This window comes from Arachis hypogaea, chromosome 5, assembly GCF_003086295.3.
Source record: "Arachis hypogaea cultivar Tifrunner chromosome 5, arahy.Tifrunner.gnm2.J5K5, whole genome shotgun sequence".
NCBI classification, from domain to species: Eukaryota; Viridiplantae; Streptophyta; class Magnoliopsida; order Fabales; family Fabaceae; genus Arachis; species Arachis hypogaea.
Window position 1 is genome coordinate 46,696,660 of NC_092040.1, and position 6,355 is coordinate 46,703,014.

The 6,355-nt window shown below is 33.4% G+C and overlaps 1 long non-coding RNA gene across 1 annotated transcript; it reads right to left on the reverse strand.

Annotated features, from left to right (window-relative positions):
• Window positions 1-618: 618 nt before the first annotated feature.
• On the reverse strand, window positions 619-4,289 carry LOC112801557 (uncharacterized). Its single transcript, XR_003818627.2, has 4 exons — window positions 3,748-4,289; window positions 3,561-3,631; window positions 3,285-3,420; window positions 619-854 (listed from the first exon to the last, which is right to left on the reverse strand). It is a non-coding gene; the product is annotated as an uncharacterized lncRNA (long non-coding RNA).
• Between the last annotated feature and the right edge of the window lie 2,066 nt (window positions 4,290-6,355).

The window sequence follows — 6,355 nt, forward strand, 5'->3', positions numbered from 1 at the left end:
GTCGCAAATCCATCACTAAAGTAAAAGCTAATTCCATAAAAGAAATGGACTAAAAGGCAGTCGCTAATTAGCGACAAACTTTACTGCAGCAGACTCATCGCTAAATGCGAGCTAACTTCGTAGACAAAATGGAATGATTAGTTGACGCTAATTCGAGAGGAATTTTTCTGAAGCTACTTTGTCGCAAGTTGTCCGCTAATATGATCGCAAATCTGTCACATTTTGTAGCAAATCTATAGCTAATCTTTAAAAATCCTTAATCAAGTTTGTAGGAATTTTGTCGCTAAACCAAAGCTATTCAAAATGAGAAAGTAGAGTTATGAAATAGTCGCTAATTTGCTAGGAAATAATCTATAGTCAATTAGTTGTAATACTATCGCAAAATGTCATCGCAAATTCCTTTTAAACTAGTAACAAATCGATAAGTATCTCACACTACAAAAAAATCTGGCTTTTGCTATGCTTTTAAAGCATTCCAAATATGCAAAAAGTGTAGCGATATCTTTTCACCACGCTTTTTTAGAAACGTGCCAATTGAGTTAGTGTTAACTACGCTTCGAAAGCGTGCCAATAGGAGACATAGCCACGCTTTTGAAGGGAGAAAATAAAAAAAGTATAAAAAGAATTAATTTTTTATTGATTTACGTAAATTATTTACGTGCTATAATTATAATTAAAAAAATTACAATTCTATAATAAAACTAATAATTTAATTTACATACTGCAACTGTAATGCCAATAAGCCATAACAACCTCTTTGTTTCCAGCTGAAATATGGAGAAAAATGCTTGATCCATTTTTGGAAAAAAAATTACCGAGAAACCATCAATTGAGTGTTGATTACCTCATCAGTTCTACAGATTACAGAAAAGCAACACGAATCAATAGAAAAATGGAAAATTTTGTGTCCATACATGAGGTCATAGAATTATAAGCCAAACCAACCCATGATGAAAAATTCCACAAATGGATTCATAGAAGATGATCACCAAAGAAGTAGTAAGAAATTCAACAAAAAAGAAAAGAAAAGAACTTTAATAATTATAAAGAATCCAACAACAATCAAAATCAAAGGCACTGCACTATACTACACAACATCATGTGATTCTTGTTTGCACGCAAAAGAAATTAATCAAGATAAACAACAGAATCAAATAGAAGAAAGCAAGATGAGAAATTAAAGTAGAAACTTTACCAAGAAACACAAACATGATTCATTTTCAGCTTCTCTCAACAGAAGAGAACAGGGTGAGTCGAAAATAGCATGAGCCAGAAAATAGCTGAATAATTGATAAGAGACGTTGAAAAAAGAGAGCACAATAATTGACTATTTAACACTGACCAAAAATCAAACAATTAATTCCCATTAAAAGAGATTGCATCAGAAAACAGATTCAATAACATCACTCTACAGTAGTAATTTGTGCAAGTTCAACTAACTAAATCAGTAGAGGATGTTAACCTTCTTTCCACGCTCTTGCCAACAACCTCATAAACCAAATAATCTTTTCTCAAAAGAATCAGCAAAGTTATCGTCTTTAAACAAGTCTTAATTATTCGTTTTAATTACAACCTTATACTTTTATAAAAATTCGAACATAACCTCCTCTAAAAATAGAACTTAGCCACCCATACGGGTTCCCTCTTTCTCAACATTTCACCAACCTTTTATCAGCAAGTACCACAACAATATATTCTCAAAATACTTGATAATAGTGTAAAAATCAATTTTTAAACCCTATACCCAGGGTAGTTACCAAAACAACATTGGCAGCCTAATTTCAATTTTGTTTTTAAAATATCAAATGAATTCAGAATTGTACAAACTTTATATCCATATGACCGTCTTGGATTAAGCTTTCTATTAAACTAAAAATCATAATTTTTTGCTTACTCTAGCTTTGGGAATAAAAACAAAACCGTGACTGCTCTGCAGTGTCTTAAAATCAGAAAACAGCAACAGCATGTGATATTCAAAATTCAATATAAAATCCAAGTTAAATCCAATGACCTTAAAAATTAATGTGGTTCAACTTCACTCATCCAGGTTTCTTTTCCAATTGGTTCCAGATCAATATCGTTTTTAATGAAGGAGTTATATAACTTAGAAATTGAGTAATTTTCTGCAGAATTTTGTTTTAAAAGTTAATGAACATATCCTCTTCCAAATCCCATAACTTACTCATTAAAACATTGACAGCCCTGAAATTTAAATCACATATGCTAAACATACTTAAATTTCACCTCCAATTAGTTTCATCTCAATAACTATCCAGAATCCAAAGTTATAAACTCTCAAAGTTTACTGATTTAAGAAAACAGAATCTGGCTTTTACTGCATAATGCATCATCTTTCAAAAAGTCATATCTTTAAAACTACAAGTCCAACCGTTCTGAAATTTTACGGCATTAAAATAATAGGAGTAAAGTTTAATTTAAAATTGTTTCCATTTCAAAATTCAATTTGAAACACACACAGCAGAGCCAACAAGTTACTGCTATTCTAAAAATTCTGCAGTAAAAAATAGATTCCACAACCATAACTCAAAAATTCACCATAAATCATATACTTAACAAAAAGGTCTTAAATTCCCCAATCCAGCTTCTTATATTCCCAAGCTTAATCCAGACTTGGTCTCACGTAATTCCGATCATCATAGAATTAGTTATAGCTTTTCAAAGTTACCGATTTCATTTAAAGATAATGCAGGAAATCAGATTTTTCAGTTTAACTTTGAAAATCACAACTAATTCTCCAGCTAATTCAAACTTCTCAAAATTTAATTCCAACAACGAATTTCATGCTAGTTTACTTAGCTTTTACTCTCTTATCATTTTGATTACTGTTGAATATCTGATTTACTTCCAAAGTTTCCATTTAATTTCAAAACTCAGATTCTCAGCAATCAATTCAACATTTCAAGATTCATTCCTCTAAATATTCTCTAAACCAAACTCGAATCAATCACCAACTAAGTCCATTACAATAATCATATAACCAGTTTAATAACAATTAACAAAAATTTCAATTTAATCCATCAAAATACAGAATTCACATCAATCTCTCATCAAACAATTCATAAACCACGCATGATCAATTTCACAAAATCAACAAATTCAATCAAAGTTCCAACCAAAATCTCAATCATTCCAATCACAGTCTCAGCCACAATTCAACATTCATATAATCAATCAATCACTCACAACTATTATACCTATTTACAGTTATTCAATAAACTTTGTCGGCATTCTTAAATTAAAACCGTTTAAATTAAACCCCCTACCTCGATTAGCCAAAATTTGATAATTAAGAGCAGCAAACCCCTCTTTTGTTTTAGTTTGTAGCAGCAACAGACTCGAACCAAACTAGCAGCAGCAGCAGCAACTCTAACAGTTCTTTATTATCATCAACACTATCTCCTATGATAGTTCCATCAGCAAACAGAGAAGGCAGAGCAGGAGTGTTAAACAGAGACATGGGTTTTCCTTACCAGAACAGAAAAAGACTAAGGAACAAAATGGAAGTAGCGCAAATTCAAGAATGGAAACAACAGAGTTACCGGTAAATTTGTCCTGGTTTCGGCAACGACAACGACAGCAAAAGAACACAACTCCTCTCCCTTCTCACATTCTGTTTGATCGACGGAGGCAGAAGCGGCAAGAAAGAATAAGAATAATCAAAATAGGTCGTGAATGGTACAGAATTCAAAGACAAGGACGAAGGAGGCGGTGGTGACCGAGCAATACCAGGGCAGTAGCTGAAATAGTTTACAGCAGCAACGCCGACAATGCTTCTCTGACGGCAAACTCTCAACAGTGGCTCTATCAAAGAAAACAGGGCGCAACAGCAACGATGTGACCCCAATCGACGGCAGCGGCGGCGGCGGAGCAGGACAGTGCAAGAACAGACCTCGTCCTTCTCCTTCCAGGTTCGTTCTTCTGACAGCAGCGACGGTTAGGATTCGGAGGCAGTGACTCCCTCAATGGCGACGGCGGCGGTCTAGGCGAAATCGGCGGTGATGACGGGAGCAGCCTTCCTCCCTTTCCTTGCTCTCGAGCTCTCTGTCTCCCTCTCTCAATCTCTCTTCTCCTTCCTCACGTCCTACTCTCTCTCAGTCACTCCTCCACCTTCACCTGACGGCGACGGCGACGACGGTCTTTCCGGCGCCTTCCCTTCCATCCCGTCCCTCTCTTCTCCTTCCTCTTCTTCACGTTTCCCCCTCTCTGTTTCCCCCGTTTCTTTTCTTCCCCTTCTGTGTGTTTGTTTTGCTTGTTTTGATTTAGAAATTAATGGAATTAGGGTTTTATTTGGAACTTTAAGGTTAGGATAAAATATGTATTAGTAATACAATAATTTTATAAGGTATTTAAGATAAAACAACAATTCAAAAATTAAATATAATACTATAAAGATTATTTTTAAAATACGTCAGATTTTATTTATCAATATATCAATGAACTCAAATTATCTTTAATTTAAATCATAAAGTAAATATACAACAACAACAACAACAACAAAGCCTTGTCCCACTAAGTGGGGTCGGCTACATGAATCAAACGACGCCATTGTGCTCTGTCATGTATCATGTCTACAGAGAGACCGTTTACATGTAGATCTCGTTTGACCACCTCATGGATGGTCTTCTTAGGTCTTCCTCTGCCTTTCGCCCTTTGTCCATCTTCCATCTCATCCACCCTCCTGACTGGATGTTCTATCGGTCTTCTTCTCACATGTCCAAACCACCTGAGACGCGATTCAACCATCTTTTCCACAATGGGTGCTACTCCAACTCTCTCCCTTATATCTTCATTTCTTATTTTATCCAATCGCGTATGACCACTCATCCATCTCAACATCTTCATCTCTGCCACACTCAACTTATGTTCGTGCTCCCCTTTAGCTGTCCAACACTCCGTACCATACAGCATAGCCGGTCTTATAGCAGTGCGATAGAATTTACCTTTAAGTTTTAAAGGCACTTTTTTGTCGCATATAAAACCAGATGCACTCCGCCATTTTGACCAATCATATTTTATACTAATCATATTTTATAAAACACAGTTTAAACACGAAAATATCAATTATTCAGATTATATCCATAATCTTTCATGATCTCTCTATTACCAAGATTTTAATTTCAATTTGTATAAAACAACTAATTATAATAAAAATTGTACATACACGTTAGTTAACTTAAACTCAAAGTATTTATAAAAATTAATTTAATCATTCTCAATAAATTAATCTCTAAGAGCTCAATTTAATAAAATTAATCGTAATTTAATCATAATACAAATTTCTTAAATTAAATTATATAATACTTTTATTGCTGAGTTTTAATTTCAAATAACCAATTATAAAAATTTACACCAGAATATTAATTATCTTAACCCCAAATATTAATAAAACTAATTTGATTATTCTTAATAGATTAGTTTACAAAATAAGGAGTTCAAATTAATAATAAGTCATAACTTATTCATAATAGAAATCACTTAAATTAAACTATACAATTCTTACTTATTTTTCAATCACTAAAATTATGCAAAATGTTCCATTATGATAAAATTACTTAAGAATCTTATTTGATTTAAAAATGAAGTTATCTCCGAATCTATTTAATTATTTTTAATAAAATAATTTTTAAAATTATAAAGTTTAAATTTAATAAAATAAAATCACAATCTATTCATATTTAGATTTTCAAAAAATGTAGGATGTTACAACGGGTACTGCTGGCGAAGAGAGAGAGAGAGAGAGAGAGAGAGAGAGAGAGAGAGAGAGAGAGAGAGAGAGAGAGAGAGAGAGAGAGAGAGAGAGAGAGAGAGAGAGAGCTCAAATGAGAGGAGAGGAGAGCTTTCGACGACATCAACAACAGGAGGAACGAATCGAATAGGGCTGAACCGCGGAACAAAGCTTCCACGCGCGATGTGGCACCCACGGTCTATCCTTGGAGGAGAAGAGTTCGACGATGACCGAAGAGGGATGGTGGGCTACTGCGACTGCGTTCAAAGGAGGTTTGGCACTAGGGTTTTCCAATTTGAATTTTCAGAGGAAAAGAGAGGGGTGGAGTGCCCTCGTACAGGTAATACTATTTGCCTTTTATTTTTTACTACTAATGATACATTTGATTTGGGTTTTTATTTTTTATTTTTATTTTTAGTATTTTTATTTTTTAGATTTTGCAAAGAAAAAAAATAAAAATAGCAGGTAAAAATAGAAAATAAAATTTTATTATTTTTACTATTTTTTTTACAAAATTCAAAATACAAAAAATATTAAAAATAAAAACATAAATCAAACAAATCCTAAACTTTTTAGAGATTTAAGACAAATTCAGCAATAATCTTGAAA